This window comes from Petromyzon marinus, chromosome 72, assembly GCF_048934315.1.
Source record: "Petromyzon marinus isolate PM22_M1 ecotype Great Lakes invasive population chromosome 72, UKy_Petmar_22M1.pri1.0, whole genome shotgun sequence".
NCBI lineage: Eukaryota > Metazoa > Chordata > Hyperoartia > Petromyzontiformes > Petromyzontidae > Petromyzon > Petromyzon marinus.
The window spans coordinates 5491214-5513227 of record NC_133738.1 but is presented as its reverse complement, the minus strand read 5'-3'; the positions used below and the strand labels follow the sequence as shown (position 1 = coordinate 5513227).

The 22014-nt window shown below is 43.2% G+C and overlaps 1 protein-coding gene and 1 long non-coding RNA gene across 2 annotated transcripts in view; one reads left to right on the top strand and one right to left on the bottom strand.

Annotated features, from left to right (window-relative positions):
* The window catches only part of LOC142905311 (uncharacterized), a 41801-nt gene extending 35919 nt beyond the window's left edge, over positions 1-5882 (bottom strand). The window contains exon 1 of the long non-coding RNA XR_012930568.1: positions 5197-5882. This is a non-coding gene — a long non-coding RNA (uncharacterized LOC142905311). The remainder of the gene's footprint in view (positions 1-5196) is intronic.
* A 6731-nt stretch (positions 5883-12613) lies between these two features.
* The window catches only part of LOC116957306 (uncharacterized), a 205970-nt gene continuing 196569 nt past the window's right edge, over positions 12614-22014 (top strand). The window contains exons 1-2 of the mRNA XM_032979380.2: positions 12614-12694; positions 15170-15264. The gene's annotated coding sequence lies outside the window, so the exon portion shown is untranslated. The remainder of the gene's footprint in view (positions 12695-15169; positions 15265-22014) is intronic.

Below are 22014 nucleotides of genomic sequence, written 5' to 3'. Positions count from 1 at the left end.
AAACTTGAAATTTGCCATGAGGGTACTTTCCAGACTGTACACCATGCAAAAAATGATCAAAATACACTTCTGCTTTTTTTTTGGTGGGGGGGGAGCTCAATAATGCATTTATTTTTTGCACGGCAAGTGAGCTTTGAAGTCAAATCTGTCATGTGACCCGCGCATGTGGAAGCGTAACGCAGTGTAGTGTAGTGGTTAGCGCGCCGCGCTACAAACCTGGCGACCCGAGTTCTATTCCCGCTCACGGCCACCACCGGTGACGATTATTTGACACTGGTTCTGGGCCTCCCATAGGTGAACTCAGCCTCAAACAAGTAACTGGTGTGGTGTGTGAACATCGCCACTGAGGAGACAACAGTGGCCGGGCGTGGTGAATCCAAGTCCTGGGGCGAAGCCCGGTAGTCAAGATAATTTATATATTTAAAAATTATATATTTATACTTTCACTAGCGGTAAGTACCCGGCATTGCCCGGGCGAAAAAGGCAGACACACACATGGACTTCCACACAGACATCGACCCACACACGTAGAAACACATCGACTTAGACGCACACACACACACATATGGTTAAACCCAGGATGGATTGTTAGCAGGCCAGCCTAAATGTTTCCAACCGGCGAAGATGTACCATTAGGGGGGTGCACGTTTCGCAACTGTAGATAAGGGAGGGAACGACCATGGCTGAGAAGACGTGGAGCTTCATGTGGAGAGAGAGACCAGGTATCTTCCACACAGTGTAACGCAGCCGATGAAAACAATGGCGCTCCACTGATTTGGAGTGAGACTTCTGCTGTTAAACCGGAGCCGGTAATGAGCACAATGGCGAGGTATAGGAATCTCTGCAATCTCTGCACAACTGCCGCATCACCAATTGTGAGAAGTGGGGGTGGATTGTCCGATAGTGCAAAATACCCAGGCAGGTGCTTAGTTTTGGTGGGGCTGATGATAATGCCCCACTGTTAGTGACAAGCTCCAGGTTCAGCAGCAGTGCCTCCAACTTCACCTGAGTGAGCAGCAATCACCAGAGCATCGGCATACATTACATGGTTGAGCAATAGGGAGCCATCCCTTGACTGCACCCGGGCATTGATCAGCCTCCCATTGTATCTGAACCATGTGGTAATTATTTCGGTACAGCCATTGAAGGCTTCACGAACTATGTGGTCAAAATATATGTTAAAAAATGTGGGAGCCAGAGGACATCCCTGTCACACCCCAAGGTGTAGAGGGAATGGCTCTGACTGATGGCCACGTAGTTTGACGCGGGGCCGCTGACCATCAAGAAGGTCCTTAAGGATCGTGAGCAAAGGGTGAGGGACTCCGAAAGCATGAAGTACAAGCCAGAGGCCAGGCCTACTGATGGTATCATAGGCCTTGACCAGGTCAATAAAGCACACACATTCACTCACACATGGACCTACAGACACGCAAAGAAATGGACTTACACTGACTCACATGGAGCCATGCACACAAAGCGACTAACACACACGCCCATGGACTTACACACACAGACATTGACACACACACAAACACATGGACTTACACACACACACATATGGACTCACACACGCATAGACATCCACTTTAGATGCACACACATTGAGTTACACACACATAGATAGACTGACACATACACTGCCGTACACACACATACTGACTGTGACACACAGACATCTACTTTAAATACACACACATGGATTAACACGCACATAGACTCACACACACATATTGACTTACACACACATATGGACTTACACACACATGTGGACTAACACACACACACATCAACTGACACCCATAGACACACAAACGCACATTGACTTACACACTCAGATGGAGCCATGCACACACATGGACTAACACACACACATGGACTAACACACACACAGTGACTGATACGCACACAAATGGACTGACACACACACTTGGACTGACACACAAACACTTGGACGTACACACACACATCGGGCATTTCCAATCTAAAAAGACAGACACACACATGGGCTTAAACACACGCATGGACCTACACGGACACACATATGGACTTAAACACACACACATCGACTCACACACACACATGGACGTGCACAGCAATCCCTGATGATGGCACAGCTATCAGTATCGCAGTACTCGGTATGAGTAAATAGCGTGATATGAGCAATGTACACAATGGAAATGCATTGAAGAAATAAGCAGAAAGAAGTGTAAATTAATGAGCAGCAGTACGCACAGGTAAGTTCAGAAGCAGGCTACAGTTTAGGTAATAGACTGGCAGTACGCGGACTCAATGACATAAGCATTGCTACAGTCAACATAAAAAGCTGCCAATACGGGCAGCAGCTGAAAAAGCAGAAAACAGTCGACATGAAAGTCTGGCAGTAATCCGAGTGAGGTAAAGAAGCAGGCAAGATATTATAGACTGGCATACACTGAGAATGGTCAAAAGGAAAATTAGCAGTGTAGATAATAGAGTGGCAGAGCACTGACGTAAATTAATCAGCAGGCCACATGACAGACTGGCAGTAGACCTTCGCAGAGTGATAAAAGCACAGCAAAAAAGGGGAATATTTATTAAGCTAATAATGAAAACTTTGTTTTGTGCACACAAACATTATTATTGTAATATCTGTAAACGTATTTGTTTCATAATAGTAAACAATTAACCTGAGTTTTTTATCTGCACACAAACATTCTTGTAATGTGGCAACTTATAAGTTTCATAATAGTAAACAATGAACGAGTTGTTATCTGCACACAAACATTTTTTTTAAATACCTGCCAACTTATTAGTTTCTTAATAGTAAGCAATGAACCAGAGTTTCCAAGTGCACACAAAGATGATTATTGTAATATTTGTAAACTTATTTGTTTAATAATAGTAAACAATGAAGGTGAGTTGTCATCTGCACGAAAAAAAATATTGTAATATCTGGCAACGTATTAGTTTATTAATAGTAAGCAATGAACCAGAGTTGCTATGTCCACACATATATTATTATTGTAATATCTGGCAACGTATTGATTTCATAAGAGTAAGCAATGAACGTGGGTTATGTCCACACAAACATTATTATTGTCATTTGATTTAAAGCTTTCGTGACTGCAGTAATTCATATTCTTAGCTCTTTCGGTAAAGTCACGTTGAAGGGAAACAATAAAATATATATAAAACAATAAAAATTCTAACGACATTTCGACCATAACGCAAACGGTCATCATCAGGTGTGAAAAACCAACGGCAAGAAACATTTGAAAGAAGTGGCGGTTCACATTTATTTATTTATTTTAAACGATCAATTAACGCAGTTCAATCAGAAATTATTTTATTAGTTTGTGACGAGGCTGTTGGTGGGATCTCTTTTTATTATTGTATAGCTACCAAAAATACATAAAGTAGATACACCCCTTCGTCCCATCGTCTCTACTATCATCTCCCCCACCTACAAACTGGCTCGTTTTTTGTCTGAAATCCTCCGTCCTTTCACTGGAAAAACCACCTCTGCGGTACAAAATTCTACTCACCTGGTATCGACAATCAAGGGTATTTCCCTGTCCCCAGACGACCTGCTTGTCAGTTTTGATGTAGTTTCCTTATTCACCAAAGTTCCTGTACCTGACACCATCGCAATCATTGAAGACTTGGTTCATCAAGGACTAAACACTGAGGTACCCCCACCCCCCCCCCCCCCTGGTCAGACACTGTTTAACCAATACATACTTCACTTAGAATGGAACTTTCTACAAACAAACTGAGGGCACCCCAATGGGCTCCCCCCTATCTCCGGTTATAGCTAACATTTTCATGGAGAAATTTGAGACTGACGCCATCCAGACTGCCACTCTGCGCCCAACCTTATGGAAGAGGTACGTGGATGACACTTTTGTCATCTGGCCACATGGCCGGCCTGCTCTAGACCAATTCTTCGACCACATCAATTCCATACACCCAGCCATCAGATTTACCATGGAAGTCGAAAAAGATGGCAAGCTACCTTTTTTGGATGTCCTAGTAAAAGAGACCTTATGGTTCAATGAGCCACTCTGTCTACAGTAAAGCTACCCATACGGATGCTTATCTGAAACCGGATTCCCACCACCATCCATCACATAAGAATTATCTCATCAAGACTCTGTACCATGGAGCGCAATGCATATCCGACCAGGAACACATAGGCAGTGAACTCAAGCGCATACACCAAGCTCTTAAGGCTAATGGTTACTCCGACTATACAATCCGCAAAGCTATCACTCAAACCATGAAGAAGGACCCTTTTGAGGAGCCTTTCAAAACCATCACTTTACCCTACATTGTGGGGATCACAAAAAAGATCTCCAAAATCTTGAATAAACATAAGATCCAGGTCCGTTTCAACACATTACATAAAAATCCGTCATCTGGTTCTGTCTGTAAAAGATGTGATTCCGGACATACAGTACCCTCGTGTCTACAAACTAAGTTGCCTCTGTGGTAGTAGTTACATTGGAGAAACCAAACGCCATGTCTCGGACCGCATTCGTGAACACAAAGCAGACCTTAAACACGGTAGGACCAACACCTCGGCCGTGGCAGATCATTGTTATAATTCAGTAGGCTCACATGACATTAACTTCTCCAAGACAGAGGTTCTTTGTAAGCCATCTGGCTACCATGAGAGATTCGTTCATGAGGCTATCCACATATACAAGCACAGAGACAATTTCAACCGAGAAGATGGATTCTGGCTTAGCAATCATTGGAAAGATTTGATAAACCATTTCAGGTCTTGATTGTTCACGCTTACGGTGGCTTTCAGACAGCATACATTAATTTTCGTCTCCCCCCTCCTCTTTTGAGAACATAGATGGACTCGTCCTTCTAAATAAACTGCCAAATCGCTGCCTGTGGCGCTAACGTTTTTAAAATAAATAAATAAATACACCGTTTAAAATTAAATAAATGCAAACCGCCACTTCTTTCAAATGTTTCTTGCCGTTGGTTTTCACACCTGATGATGACCGTTTGCGTTATGGTTGAAACGTCGTGAGAATTTTTATTGTTTTATATTTTTTTTATTATTTTATTGTTTCCTTCAACGTGACTTTACCGAAAGAGCTAAGAATATTATTATTGTAATATTTGTCAACTTATTTGTTTAATAATAGTAAACAATGAACGTGAGTTGTTAGCGTAAGAAGCAAGGAAATGTGTACTTACCATAGGCTTGGTCAGGCCTAGGCCCGTGCGGAGCCCCCGTCCTGGCCTACATTGCAGAGGCGGGGGAGGTGGCACGTTGGCAGGCTGGGCCACTACCCCCACAGCCATGCCCCCGCCCGTGCAAGAATAATGGTATCTAAGCAGTATAAAATTATTATCTACGGACTCTGTTGTAGAAACTGGACGCATTGTGTTGGGGGGGGTGGCAAAGAGGACATGAGACTGTGAAGAAAAATCCGCAGCATGATGTATATATTTATTGCATGTTAAACTCGTAAAATAAAATTTCCCCCGCGAGCTGGAGCGAACGCGCATCACTTGGCAGGGTCCACACCAACCCCCCACCCCAGGCAAATTGTCGTCAGTTGGTACGGTCGATGTCACACAATAAGTAAATAATTAAAATAATAATAATGCCACAAATTTTGTTCATTCAACTACTTTAAAGTTTAGGGATGAGACAACGGAATAGCCCGTTCCCACCCCGGGGCGTAGGGCGTGCTGCCTGGCGAATTTTTAACTACACAAAGCCCACCGTCCGTGAGCCACATACCCTCGCAAGCACGCACGCGCGGAAACTCTTAAATATAAGAGGATAGGAGGGGTTTGAGCAATGTGCACTGTAAAGGATAACGTACTGTAATTATTGTAATTATTTAACGCAAATACTGTTATTCTTCAACCATGCCCATGCACCCAGAGTATAACTATTTGCAATGCTATCGGGAATAGAACACATGGTGACACGTACAGTACGTATATTGTACGTATACAGTACGGGAATGGGTGTAAGATACTGATTTAAGTGGATGGTATAGCTAGACATACAGCTTAGGATGAAAGTAATATTTGAATAGTGAAGTGCAAAGTTTACTGTCAAAGACAAATGGTTTATCAGAAGTCGAATTGGGTTTAAAGAAAACTGTTATTGATTAATTCTAGATTTGAAGCTTTCGTGACTGCAAGGATCCATACTCTTTGGTTCTATTCGGTGAAGTCACGTAGGTAAAAAAATAAAACAGCAAAAATCACGACGTTTCGGCCACAACACAAGCGGCCTTCATCAGGTGAAGGGACCAGCCTGTCTCGAAGACTGCGCTGGAGTGAAACAGAGCCAACCTCAGACTGCGACCTTTAAGCTGTGTGAGAGGGATTAAGGTGCCTTGACAAAGGAATTAGCGTAAAAAATAGCATTTGATTGGCGGACTTATCATGATGAAAGGTGTAGCACAGTGATCGGCACCAGCAGTGCACCAGCATGTGCTGCGAAAGTTTGGGGTACCACTACTTGAAAAAATATACTGTACCAATGAAAATTAGTTTAATGTTTAGTTCGATTTAGAACATCTTTACAATGGTTGCTTAATTTGAAACCATCTTCTCGGTTGAAATTGTGTCTGTGCTTGTAGATCTGAATTGCCTCGTGAACAAATCTCTGATAAAAACCTGTGGGTTTGCAAAGAACCTTGGTATCGGAGAAAATTATATCATGATCACCCACAGTGTTGTAACAGTGATCAGCTACGGCAGAAGAATTCGTTCTGCCGTGTTTCAAATCTGATTTGTGCTCGCGAATTCAGTCAGAGACATGTCGCTTCGTCTTCCCGATATAGCAATCACTGCAGGTACAACTCAATTTGTAAACCCCGGGGTACTGTAAGTCAGGAATGACATCCTTCACAGATGGGATCAGATCACGAATTTTATGTACTGTATTGAACCGGACCTGGATCTTGTGTTTCTTTAGAATTTTGGAAATCTTTTTAGTAATGCCTGCTATATATGGTAGTGTGATGGTTTTGACCGGAGTATCAAGTGGTTGTTTCTGTATGGAGGGAGAAACAGCTTGGCGGATGGTACGGTCAGAGTATCCATTCCTTTTGAGGGCCAGGTGTACATGTTTTAATTCACTGGTCAGGTGGTGTTGGTCCAAAATGCAATGAGCCCTATGGTATAAAGTTTTGATGAGAGAATTCTTTTGTGCTGGGTGGTGGTGGTAATCAGGCTTCAAGTAGGAATCTGTGTGGGTGGGTTTCCTGTAGACAGAATGCCCCAATGAGCCATCAGGTCTCCTCTCAAACAGAACATCCAAAAATGGTAGCTTGCCATTTTTCTCCACTTCCATGGTGAATTCGATGGTGGGATGTCTGGAATTGATGTGGTGTAGGAAAAGGTTCAGAGCTGGGAGGCCATGTGGCCAAATGACGAAAGTGTCATCCACATATCTCTTCCACAGGGAAGGTCTGAGGGTGGAAGTCTGGATGGCATCTGATTCAAATTTCTCCATGAAAACATTGGCTATCACTGGTAACAAGGGGCGACCCATGGGAGTACCCTCATTTTGCTTGTAGAAGGAACCATTCCAAGTGAAGTAGGTGTTGGTGAGGCAGTGCCTGACCAGCGTAGGTACCTCGGGGTTTAGTCCATATTGTACCAAATTTTCAATTATATCAATGGTATCAGGTACCGGGACCTTGGTGAACAAGGAGATCACATCGAAGCTGACAAGGACATCGTCAGGGGTCAGTACAACGTCTTTGACCATAGAAACCAATTGGGCTGAGTTAAGTACTGCTGAGGAGGTCTTGCCAGTGAAAGGTAGCAAGGTATCCGACAGAAAACGTGCTAGCTTATACGTAGGGGAGTTGATCGTGGATACGATGGGTCGTAGTGGAGTGCCTTCTTTACGAATCTTTGGAAGACCATAGAATCTAGGGGGTCTTGCAGCAGGTTTTAGGGAGGGACGTTTAGTTGGTTCAATTAGGAGGTCGAACTTGTGATGATCTTGTTGGTTTTTATAGTTAGGCTATTATTAGGGTCATTTTTAATTTTTGAGTAACTACCATCATTGAGAAGGTCCTGAATTTTATTGTTGCATGAGTTTTTATCCATAATTACAGTGGCATTGCCCTTGTCGGCTGAGAGGATGACTATATTATGTCTCTCTTTTAATTTCGCGAGTTCAGAGCGTTCATCTTTGCTGATGTTGATAACGGGTTTCTTAGCATTCTTAAGAATAGTAGCTTTTTCAGCTCTCGCGACGTCTGCTTGGATGTGTCCTATACCTTTGAGGGCTACATCGACCTGAGAAATGATATCATCTATCGGTATATGTTTTGGGGTGACAACGAAATTTAGTCCTTTAGCCAATACTGTTTTCAGATTGTCCGAAATCGGGGTGCTACTCTGATTGATGACAATTTTGTTAGCGTCTAGTTTTGTGATCTGTGGAACCGGGTTTTTCTTTGATAGGTGGTTGAATTTAGCAATTAGGTTAGCTTTGCTTTTGATTGAAATTGAATCGGCAGAAGAAGCAGTCATGTTGTCTACGTGGTTCCAATCAGAAGGTGACATTTTTTGTGTTAACGTTAAATGAGCTTGTAGAAGAGTCCTGTCTAAAGTATCGAGTTCAAAACGGAGTAGTCTTATCTTCTCTGAGATTAAAGAGAGGCTGGCCTTAAACAGAATCTGTTTAGAGTTCAGTGAGGACACAGCAGCAGAAGTAAGTGTGAAGGCGATGGGTATTACCTTGTGATCGCGGCATCTTTTGAGGAAGGTCAGCGTCTCGATGAGCTGTGACTTCTTGTCCCGTTGTCTGTTAAAAGCTCTAACAGATAGGTGAAAACCCTCCCCGTAGAGGCTATCAATTCTAGATTTGAAGCTTTCGTGACTGCAAGGATCCATACTCTTTGGTTCTATTTGGTAAAGTCACGTAGATAAAAAAATAAAACAACAAAAATCACGACTTTTCGGCCACAACACACGCGGCCTTCATCAGGTGAAGGGACCAGCCTGTCTCGAAGACTGCGCTGGAGTGAAACAGAGCCAAGCTCAGACTGCGACCTTTAAGCTGTGTGAGAGGGATTAAGGTGCCTCGACAAAGGAATTAGCATAAAAAAATTAGCATTTCATTGTTCACGAGGCAATTTAGATCTACAAGCACAGACACAATTTCAACCGAGAAGATGGTTTCAAATTAAGCAACCATTGTAAAGATGTTCTAAATCGAACTAAACATTAAACTAATTTTCATTGGTACAGTATATTTTTTCAAGTAGTGGTACCCCAAACTTTCGCAGCACAGGCTGGTGCACTGCCGGTGCCGATCACTGTGCTACACCTTTCATCATGATAAGTCCGCCAATCAAATGCTAATTGTTACACTAACTCCTTTGTCAAGGCACCTTAATCCCTCTCACACAGCTTAAAGGTGCACTGCCGCGTGCTACACCTTTCATCATGCTAAGTCCGCCAATCAAATGCTAATTTTTACGCTAACTCCTTTGTCAAGGCACCTTAATCTCTCTCACACAGCTTAAAGGTGCACTGCCGCGTGCTACACCTTTCATCATGCTAAGTCCGCCAATCAAATGCTAATTTTTACGCTAACTCCTTTGTCAAGGCACCTTAATCTCTCTCACACAGCTTAAAGGTGCACTGCCGCGTGCTACACCTTTCATGAATGCTAAGTCCGCCAATCAAATGCTAATTTTTACGCTAATTCCTTTGTCAAGGCACCTTAATCCCTCTCACACAGCTTAAAGGTCGCAGTCTGAGCTTGGCTCTGTTTCACTCCAGCCCAGTCTTCGAGACAGGCTGGTCCCTTCACCTGATGAAGGCCGCTTGTGTTGTAGCCAAAACGTCGTGATTTTTGTTGTTTTTTTTTCCTACGTGACTTTACCGAATAGAATCAAAGAGTATGTTATTGATTAACCAGACTTGTACACCTGTCATGTGGTTAATGGCGACTCGGTTGGGGATTGCTGTTTGTGACACGTGCTGTTGCATTTTACAGATTGACCACAATAAATGTGTTTCCCTTCGATTTGGAGCACCTGCCCACGTCCTTCATTTAGAGTGTGCAACACGTAGAGTTAGTCACTCAATCGCGTTACAATATCCAATTCGCATCCGCGTTATAAAAAATTCATTCCAGAATACGTTAATCGCGTTGCATATGTTCAATTCGCGTTCGTGAAAACACGTGGCGTTAGAGGAGAACAGACCGTATCTGCGTACAGCTCTAATGCCCAGAGCTATATTACCTGTTAAATTATCCTAATGGCGGTACCCCGGGGTTCCAAATAATAAAAATGACCAAGCCAATTAAATATTTTATTTCTGGAACACTATTTTCCGGGGAGTGGAGGGTGGGGGAGTAGAGTGAATCGTTACACCCCTGAGGATAGCGATTTTGTTCGGGTGTACTACTGCGTTGCAAGATTTTCACTAAATGCCCTTTGAAAGATGAGTGAGGCTCTTCCTGTTGGCCATAAACTGTGCATGTTAAACGGAAAAAAACGGGATATTTTGTTCTGTCCAATTTATTTCAAGGCCGTAGCGCCATATGATGAGACGAAGAAGCCATTTAGAAGTCTCACAATAGAATTGTTATTATTATTTTATGCAGGATGTCTCTCAAACTCGATCAAACTCTCCCATGCACCCTGCGATGAGTTTCGTTCCCATGAAAGTCAAACCGATGTTTGAGCTTTCAATGCTGGAATAAAGCCAAAGTAAGTGAAAACCAAATTCAGTGTGTTTTGTGGATGGGTGTTTGTGCAGCCACGAGACAGTTTTTTTTTTATCATGCCATCTGCTATTCAGACAAATAAAATTGAACATTTTATCTGCAATTTTTTATACTTGTATAGTCATTGTCTGGGCTTAGATCATTAAATTACATTTCAGAACTAAGTTAAATTACGAGTGGCTGTAACCTAGATGAAAATCTATATCCCAGTGCTTCTGGCTTAGCTCATTGACCGATGAAGCACCCATCATTTAACAGTTGTACAGGATAATTGAAACTTTGAATAGTGCATCGTGTATAGCTCGTCGAGATGAGTCGATTGCCGCATCGCCGACCATCAACAGACTAAAAATGACTGCATCTCAGACGTTGACAGCATAGTACCATAGGGTACTGCCATAAGGTTCACTTGCTGCTGGCTGACAATTATTGATGTGTATATATTGATTTAATAGTAAGTTAGCCCCGGCTGGGAATCAAACTCAGGTGATCGGGGTTTAGAGGTCAATGCGATAACCGCTGCATACAAGTTCCCTTCCACAATCCTGAATTTGCATGCAATGGTATAACCTCAACATTTTTCCACATTCTTGCCATTTTAAACGTACCCTCTGGTACCGAGTCACTTTTCTCAAATATCACCTGCAACATTTACGACTTGATGTTGGTGAATACCATCCTTTTTAACATTTTATTCTGATGGCAGTACCCCGGGGTTCCAAATAATACAAAATAACCGAGGTAATTAAATATGAACCTTAAGAGGGTATCCCGGGGTACCATAGTACCCAGCTATCGCATATTGTGCATGATGCAGTCATTTTAAGTCTGATGGTCGACGATACGGCAATCGACTCATCTCGACGAGCTGTATACGATGCACTATTCAAAGTTTAAATTCGCCTGTACAACTGTTAAATGATGGGTGCTTCATCGGTCAGGGAGCTAAGCCAGAACCACTGGGATATAGGTTTGAATCTAGGTTACAGTCACTTGTAATTTAACTGGGTTCTCAAGTGCATTTGATGGTCTAAGCCCAGTCACCAAAGACTATATATGCATGAAAAATTGCAGGTAAAATGTTCAATTTCATTTGGCTGATTAGCATATCTGTTATGGCTGCACACATCCATACATAAAGCACATTGAATTTGGTTTTCACTTACTTTGGCTATTTTCCAGCATTGAAAGCTGAAACATCAGTTTGACTTTCATGGAAAAAAAAAACTCATCGCAGGGTGCATGGGAGAGTTCGACCACGAGCTTGTGAGACAGCCTGCATAAAATAATAATCTACTATGAGACTTCTAAATTACTTATTCGTCTCATCTGGTGCTACGACCTTGAAATAAATTGGACAGAACAAAATATGCTTTTTTGCCTTTTCACACGCACAGTTTATGGCCAACAGGCAGCGAGCCTCATCCATCTTTCAAAGGGCATTTAGCGACACACTTGCAACGCGGTAGCCCACAGTAGACCCGAACAAAATCTCTATCAAGGATGTAACGATTCACTCTACTACCTCACTCTCCACCCCGAACGAATAGTGTCCCAGAAATAAACTATTCAATTGCCTCGGCCATTTTGCATTATTTGGTACCGCCATAAGGATAAAGTCACCACTGAACAAAGGCCTCTCCAAATCGCACTCTGATCTACCCCTAGATGACCCGGCGATGTGACAAACGCTCACCCAGCACCTGCCACGCTCGGCGTGACTTCGTGCTCCATTTCCTTCAGTGCGGCCGTCCTCTTGGATGCACTCCTTTGATTGCCACTCAACATCGTTGACCATGAACTATGTATGTGTGTACGTATGCATGTCTTTATATGTATGTGGCGAGCAGTGGCGCATTGCTTAGCTGTAATGCTCTACAAACCGAGTGACCCGAGTAGTTGGCCAGCACCATGTCTGGCTTCGTTTGTCTCCCAAGTGGCAATGTTTACTACACATCGGATCAGGTACTCATTTAAGGCTGAGTCGACCTAGGGGAGGCCCAAGGCCGGTTCAGATAATCGCCGCTGGTGTTGGTGCCGTGAGCGGGAATCAAACTTGGGTATCTTATGGGAGAGACGCATGCAAACTCCAAATATAGAGGCGTCAGGATCGGAATCGAACCCACGACCTCCTATAAACCAGGCAAGGTAGTTAACATCTTGCCATCATGACGCCCCTACGTGAAAGTTATATATTAACCATCCCCCCCCCCCCCCCTATTTTTCACGATTCTTCACTGTCTATCACTTGGAATGATGTAACAACAACAATAAACACAAACGAAAATGACTGACGTTGATTTTGGTGGCTCTTTATGCATCAGCGGATGGACAGAGGTCTCTAGGTTTTCTTCTGGTTGAGAACGAAGCACGTACACGTACAGCCCCTTTATCAGCTCACTTTTTGGATTTGAGGGGCACTGCTCCCTGTGCATGTTTGGGGGTTATTTGTTATCGCCCCATCACTCTGGCCAATGCGAAATGGTGCTAGCAAGGAGGGGTAGATGTGGGAGCAAAGCAGCTCGGTACAATATATATTTCATATAAACTTCCCTTCTGTCATTATAGTGGCCAGACATACTGGTGGAACTGGAAGCACTGACCCTCTGATCGACGAACTCTGGAATACCCATTTATAGTGCGGGGAGGACAGAGATGGAGGGATTAAAGAAACTAAACATTCCATTGCTTCAACCGTCACGCTGGAAGATCGAATTTCAACGAATGTTTGCAATTTGCTAGAATAGATATTGCAGGCGTCATAATACCAAGACGACAACAAAGCCCTGCCAGAGTCCTGGGTGCCACGGTGGCTAGGAGATGTTAACTACCTCGCCTGGTATACAGGAGGGTATGAGTTCAATCCAGACCCTGAGGATTCCTGCTGCTGTACATTTAGAGTTTGTGTGTCTCTCTCCCAGAATAAGCGTGGATTTTCCTCTGGGTCCTTCTGGTTTTTCCCTTTACGTTTAGAATAACTGTCTGTCTGAAACATGGCTGATCTCGCGTATAACTCCGAGCCTAATAGGAATTGAAGGCTATAATAAATTGCGATTAGACATACAATCAAGAGGAGGTGTTGTGGCAAAATAAAAGTTTTTTTTTAATAACATATTAGTCCCGGCTGGGAATCGAACTCATGTGACTGGGGTTTAGAGGGCAGTGCGCTAAATCACTGCAGCAAATCTCGCAGCCACAATCCTGAATTTGCATGCAATGGCCAGACCCCCACAGATATCCAGCACACCTTTGTACTTTTCCGCATTCTTGACATTTTAAACACTCTCTGGCACCGAGTCACTTTTCTCTAATATCTCTTCAAATATAAGCTAGCAATGAACATATTTATTTTAACATCAACCCTTTTTAACACTTGAAATTCATTTTGAAATAGTCTTGGAATATAGAAACCGGATTCCATGAATAATTGGTCACCTGCATGTATTCATGTTATGTATGTTGAACTTCTTTCGCACCGTACGTATCCAACCGTGATAATCGGAGGTGCGGGCCAAGGACAATGAACTAAACGAAAAATCGAATTAGTCTTCAAACTAGATTTAAATACATAGCTCCCGTAGCTTCCTAATATCGGAAGGAAGAACGTTCCAGATGGCTGCGGAAGCGCACCTGAAAGCGCCGCACAAAGCGGTGGCCCTCTTTGTTCAGTGGTTAGCCAAAAGCCACTGCTGCTGCGATGATAAGCATAGTTCCCATGATGATAGTTTATGCACCTTGAGGATATCAGCAGCAAGTTATCGCGCTTTGTGTGTAATGAGCACAATATTGGCATGCATTCGTTCGGTAACTAGAAGCTGATGCAGCCAATTCGTTGGCTTTTCCTCCACTGTTGGTGATCCTATAATAGCAGAAATGACTGGGACTGAAACTGCCCAAAGCTTTCAACTGCCAAGCTTCCTTCAATGTCGTTACCGATATGCCGAGTGACTGATGATTCCGCGTACACCATGGGAGCAAGGCTCGCTTCTTGGAGTTAGGTGAACAATACTAACTTTGATATTGTACCAGGTGTAAAGCCCACTGAGCTATTTCGCTCTTTTTCAGAAGCGACATGGCTGTCACAGATGGTTGCAGCTCAACGAAGTGGCTTATTACCACGTGGAAATGTATAGCAGCAGCCAAATACTCTGAACGCGTGTTTCTAAATGTAGAGGGAAAAACCCGATGACACGGAGGAAAATCCACACGACTGCAGGGAGACAGGCAAACTATCTGTTTGCTTTGTTTTCTGCGTGGATCAAATATCGGAAGTTCTGTAGGATTCGAGGTGGGGGGTGCGTCAAGCGTACGTACGTGTTTTGGGTTGGGGTGTAAAAAGTACGTGTGTGTAAAGGGGGGGGAGTCGGGGTCAAGTTTTGATAGATTTTGCGTACGTGCTATATGGATGGCCCCTTAACTCCTGTATATATGCGCACACAGATACATCGTGTGAGTGTCCGCTGACTTCGTTTGAAGATCGAGATTCACGCCTGGTCTGAGATTTTCAGCTCCTTTCTCAACAATTTTAAAAGTCGGTAAGTGCAACACCGCGCTGTTGCGATATCTGTCGCGTATCACTAAATCGTAATTGGGCACTGTCGCTCCTGCCTCCAGGGGAAGGTACTCCATGGTACTTTGTGAATAAAGAAGGCAGACTTTTCGTGTTTTTTGCCAGGAATGGTACCTGCCACATTTTTTTTCTGGACAATGCCATCGTTTCTGTCGATTGCTCCAAGAAAAAAAAACAGTTACTTTACCAGATAATATCCATCTTATGTAGGGAAGGTTATTATTTCATATTTTGGTTGTTGAGGAATATAAAAGTTAGTTAAAATATTAAGTAATTATTGTCACAAAACCTCAGTATTTTCGGTAATAAAGGATTTTATTTCTGGTTAAATCGCTTAAAAATATAAATGTAGCTTTAAATCAGCCACCATCACCACCTGACACAGCGAATATCAGTAAGGGGTTTGTGTCACGGAACACAAAACGTGTACAATTAGTTTACTAGTTCAGCACTAACTGGTTGTTTTGTGTCGGAGAGTTAAACCCACGACTACGTTCACGATAATTTTGTGCAAAACATACGTTACCTCTGATTCTGCATATCAGCCAGGAAATCGCTTCGGTTGACTTTTGATGGATTTTTGTTCCTTCCTAATACCTCCGTTGAATATTTGTCGTAAGTTTGCACGGCTTTTAGCGACTGCGTGGGAAAGATGTACAGTATATCCCTGGGCATGTCAGCAAAATATGTTCAAGAGCTGAACGGCAAAGCCGAAGCTGATGCTTGGCCACAGAGAGCTCACAGGAGAGAGTTCGTGTGGTTGTGCTATTTCTACATTCATACGAGCGCAGACTACACTAGTTTACTACGTGAGATCACGGTGGCTATGGAGATGTTAACTATCTTGCCTGGTATACAGGAGGTCGTGGGTTCGACCCCGACCCTGATGATGCCGTTTTTGGAGTTTCCGTGTCTCTCTCTCCGGTTATTTTCCCCTCGACATTTAAAAAAACATGCATTTGTAGTATTTGGCTGTTGCTGAGATATATAGCTCATTTTCAGAAGCAACCTGGCCACGAATGATAACTCAACGAAGTGGCTTATCACGTGGAAATCTGCAGCAGCAGCCAAATACCCGATAGCGGACGTTTTTAAATTTGGAGCGAAAATAACCAGAGGACCCGGAGAAAAATCTACACGACCATGGGGAGAGAGAGAGAGAGACGCGCACAATCTAAATACACAACATGCGTCGGTGTCGGGATCGAACCCACGACCTCTTGTAAACCACGCGAGGGAGTTAACATCTGGCTGGTTTTGATGTGTATGAGCTCTCGGACCAGAATGGAACACGGTGCCTCTCTCACAGCTAATTCACAACCACAACTCCGCTTTTATATTTAAAATGGCTATAATTTTTAAGTTTTAATTCTCTCATTGTAGTATCATCATCATGAGAATTAAAACTTTAAAAAATCATCATCATCATCAAGTTTATATATTTACGCAATCTAACCCAAAAAATCTCTATTATGGATATTAGTCGCGAAAGCCTACGTGTTAAACTTCTTGAAATTCCTTACTTGTGCCTTACAGCAAAAAATGGTCTAACTCCAATTCTCCACTGGGGCGCCTTTCAGTGTATAGAGTTGTGTACGTTCTCCCGTTTTATCAGAGTGAGTGAATGTGTGAGAGTGAATGAGTGTGTGTGTGAAAAATTTTAAGTGTGGGGAGCGGTAGCAGAGCGGTTAGCAATACACTGCACTGTCAACCCGGCAGAGTTTGATACCCGCTCACGGCCACCAACACCAGCGGCGAAATTAACTGACTCTAGGCCTCCCCTAGGTAAACTCAGCCTCAAATGAGTACCTGATCCAATGTGTAGTAAACGTCGCCACTGGGGAGACAAACAAAGCCAGACGTGGTGCTGGCCACCTACTCTGGTCGCCGGGTTTGTAGCACATTACAGCTAACCAATGCGCCACCGCTCGCCACATACATACAAAGACATACATACACATGCACACATACATAGTTCATGGTCAACGATGTTGAGTGGCAGCCAAAGAAATGCATCCAAGAGGACGGCCCCACTGAAGAAAACAGAGCACAGAAGTCATGCCTTGCGTGGCAGGTGCTGGGTCAGCGTTTTTCGCATCACCGGATGATCTAGGGGTAGATTAAAGTGCGATTTGGAGAGGCATTTGTTCAGCGTTGATTTTCTGCTGGCTGACAATGACTGATCGTTTGATAAGGGGAAAATACAACTGACGAAGAGTGCTCTTTTTTGCCATTGGTATTTCTACCATTGTATACATAAGGACAGGCAGGAGCCAGTCTTGTCTGTAACGATGAAATGTGATATATGCCCGGAGGGAGTGTAATATATTTTGTTTGTGTGAACTTCCTCGTTCTTGCGTGCGTTCGTGCAAGAAATCATCTGGCTCGACACTTTCCATCACGTCACGGACACGGTGGCTAGTGAGATGTTTACTATCACACCTGGTATACAGGTCGTGGATTCGATCACAACCCTGACGCCTGTTCCATGTTTAGAATTTGCATGTCTCTCTCCCCTTGGTCACGGGGATTTATTCCGGGTCCTCTGGTTTTCCCCTCCACATTTGGAATCAACATAACGCATATTGAGTATTTGGCTACTATAAACGTCTCCGTGACGATAGGCCACTTTCTTTAGATATTTGTGATAGCCAGGTCGCTTTTGACAAAGAGTTCTATACATCTTTGTGCGCATTAATTAATTAATTCTCTATACAGTCTCCAACTGCCACTTGTTCCCAATCATCTTAACCCAAGTGAATTAATTAATTATATATACAGTCTCCAACTGCCACTTGTTCCCAATCAACTCAACGCAAGTGAATTAATTAATTTTCTATACAGTCCCCCAACTGCCACTTGCTCCCAATCATCTCAACGCCAGTGTATTAATTAATTCGCTATACCGTCCCCAACTGCCACCTGTTCCCAATCATCTCAACGCAAGTGTATTAATTAATTATCTATACAGTCCCCCAACTGCCACCTGTTCCCAATCAACTCAACGCAAGTGCATTAATTAATTATCTATACAGTCCCCAACTGACACCTGTTCCCAATCATCTCAACGCAAGTGTATTAATTAATTAATGATCTATACAGTCCCCAACTGCCACCTTTTCCCAAACCTCTTAATACTGTGTTTTTAATAATTTCTCTATACAGTCCCCTACACATTTATAGAGGGTGGGTCATAAGTAACTATCTTATTTGAAATAGTGGTATTTTGAAAAAAATATTTTGTAAAAAAATGTTCACAGAAATAATAAAGTAGAAGCCTGGAGAGTTCATGGTGAACCGGTTATACACCTGCAGGAACAGTTAATGTGCTTTAAGAACAGTTTATTATGAATCATTTGTGATGAATAGTTTGTGATTAGTCTATGATTAATGGTTTCATTTTATGATGAATAGTTTATAACGAAATGTTTATAATGAACAGTTAATGAATAGCTTATGATTAGTTTATGATGAACCAGTTATACACCTCAGCAGCATGCAAGAATAGTTCACATTTATTTCAGAAATAATCGTTCAATTATTTTAACACAAAGAAGACTATTGCTGATATTTTTACAAGTGAACAACACCAATTCGGCACCGTATTCGGGCGTCGATTTCCCCGATTTCGGGAATTTGGAACAACGGTGGATGCAGGTCTATCTGCCACTTCTTCTATTCAGTAAGTTAAGGGAGTGTTCAACGAGAACCCCAAAACTTCGACGACAAGGAGACGCTCTTGTAACTCGCTGACCCGCCCAAACTGGACATCTGTCAGTAAAAAAAAGAGCTTATTAGCTCATAAAATTCGTCCAGTCTAAATACAGATTCGGATTTCATCACTCGTCCTCCTTACACAGTGATCATGTAAAAAACAAAGTGTGATATCTAGATGGCCTGGGAGGCGTTCACTCCCTCGCCTGGTATACAGGAGGTCGTGGATTTAATCCCGACCCTGACAATGCGTGTTGCATATTTGTAGTTTGCATGTCTCTCTCTCCTCGTGGTCACGTTGAATTTTCTCCGAGACCTCCGATTTTTACCCTCCACTTTAAGAATCAACATCATCACGTGTTCAGAGAATTTTTCTGCTGCTATAAATATCCACGTGATGATGATATTAGCCACTTGCTTGAGCTGCATACCAGGCGCAATAGTAAATATATACTAGCCACCACAGGTGAGGTTCATGGGGCAGTTGTCTGATGCCTGTTTCGCGACGCCACCTTCCAGCGAATGCTCCTGAATTTGGATGCTATGGGCTGGATCCCCACCCAAGATTCAAAGACAAACATTCCCCTCATATAGCCTGAACAGACTGTTGGGGCAAGTGTGGTAGCGAGCACCTACAAAGGCCGGCACGTTTTGCAAGCGTAGAGAAAGGAGGGAATGACCGTTGCCGAGAAGACCTGAAGCTTCGTGCGGAGCGACAGAACAGGTAGCTTCCACACAGCGTTACACAACTGATGAAAAGATATTGCTACTCGACTGATTCGGAGTAAGACCTCTGCTGTTAAACGGGAGCCGGTCATGAGTACACTGCCAAGGTATTGGAAACTCTCCACTCTCTCCACAACTGCCCATCACCAATTGGGGAGTTGTGGGGGTGGCGTGTCCGATGGTACAAAATACCAAGGCAGGTGCTTAGTTTTGGTGGGGCTGATGGTAAGGCCCCACCTCTTCGTGGCACGCTTCAGCAGCAGCGTCTCCAACTCCTCTGAATGAGCAGCAATTACTAAGTCATCGGCATACATAACGTGGTTGGCCAATAGGGAGCCATTCCTTGACGCACCCGGGCATCGATCAGCATCCCATTATATTTGTACCAAATGGGAATTCCCCCGGTACACCTATTGAAGACTTCACGAACTACGTGGTCAAAATAGATGTTAAATAATGTGGGAGCCAGAGGACATCCCTGACGCACCCCAAGGTGTACATGGAATGGCTCTGACTCCCAGCCACGTAGTTTTACCCGGGCCGCTCACCATCATGAAGGTCCTTAATGATCGTGAGCAGAGGGTCAGGGACTCAAAGCACTAAGAACAACCCAGAGCCCAGGCCAACTGATGGTATCATAGGCCTTGACCAGGTCAATAAAGCAGAGATGTAGGTCTTGTTAGAATTCCCTACACCTCTGCTGTAGCAGACGGACATAAAATATGGCATATATGCAGGACAGCCCTTTCCTGAAACTGCATTGGGGCTCCGCAAGCCTCAGCGTGCCTAGCAAGGCGATGTTGAATAATCCTTGCCAGGATCTTTCCCGGCACACTGAGGAGTGAGATGCCCCTGTAGTTCTTAGAGTCTGTACGGTCACCCTTCTTAAAGAAGGAGACCACCACACACACATACACACATGCATGCACAGACACACACACACATGCACGCACACAAATATATATCCTCATTGGTGTACTTTTCCGCATATTTTACATCTTACAGCTGCCCTGTGCGAGTGTGGATTAACTGTTTTAAAATAAACAAAGCAAACAAATTTATCCGGTAAATCTTAAGACCCAAAAGTATCACCGTGACTCGAAGCAATCCTTTTGAAAGGCGATCCCCTTGTGAAGGACTATGCAATTGTGGGCTGTTTTTTTATATTTGGGGGGTATCTTTTTTTAAAACGGCAAGCTAAAGCAAAACAATGGAAGGCGCTGCATTTTCTTGTTGTTGAAAAACGTGTCTCCGTGTTCAACCCATGATAAGCTAAACCGGTTTCAGCTTTACTACGCCTTCACCTCCCCGACGCTCAGTCACGTCTCCGCTCCTCTTCCCTTCTGGCTCCCCTCCATTGGAATAAACTACCAATGCACATCAAAAGGGCAACTTCACGAACCATGTTTCCGTTCCTCACTTAAGACTCTTTTCATCACGGTATCCCTCTACTCCTTCCTGGCCTCGTCCTTAATACCTTAACCATCCTCCTCCTAACCATGCCAGCGCCACCTTTCCCTATCATCACCCTCCAGTACCATCCTTCCCCTTTCCTAACCTCACCCCCCTCTTTCCCTATCATCACCCTTCCTAAACATCCCTTATTCTCCCCAACAGTGGAATGCCACCCCTTTTCCCCACCAGCCAATAACTAATGCACCATGTAGAATTCATATAAAGTGCTTTTAAATCATCGATGAGATAACTACTGTATATTCAGCATCGTATCACTCGCTTCTATTTTACACACGTCTCTTCAACTTGCACTGTTGTCTGTTTATATTCTGTCAAATTTTCGAAGCTTTAATATAATGGAATCTACGAAGCCTAACAAGTTAACATTTCATACAGACTCGTCGTCTCGTGTGACAATTCAATATTTTATTTAAAGAACCAGTACAGGTTCCGCCCATCATTGGCTTTTTTTATTTCACTATTTAAAATATATTAGATGTTTTAATATGTACCTATACAAATTCTTTTGACAAGATTAACATTCACGTAAGTCCGGTAAGAATAACTTTTTTCAATGCACACCATTTTTGCATTCATAAGTTGAAAATACATTATCCTGATCCCCAGAGCCAATCAGATTTGATGTGCTGATTAAAAGTTGGTGGCTTGCATAAAGAAAATGAAACTACCCACTGTTATTCAGCACATCAAATAGGATTAATTCTGGGGTCAAAGGAATTTATTTTCTGTTTTTGAATGCCAATAAGTGTGTGCATTGGAAAACTTGTTTTCTTACCTAATTGTTCTTCTACTTCTGTCA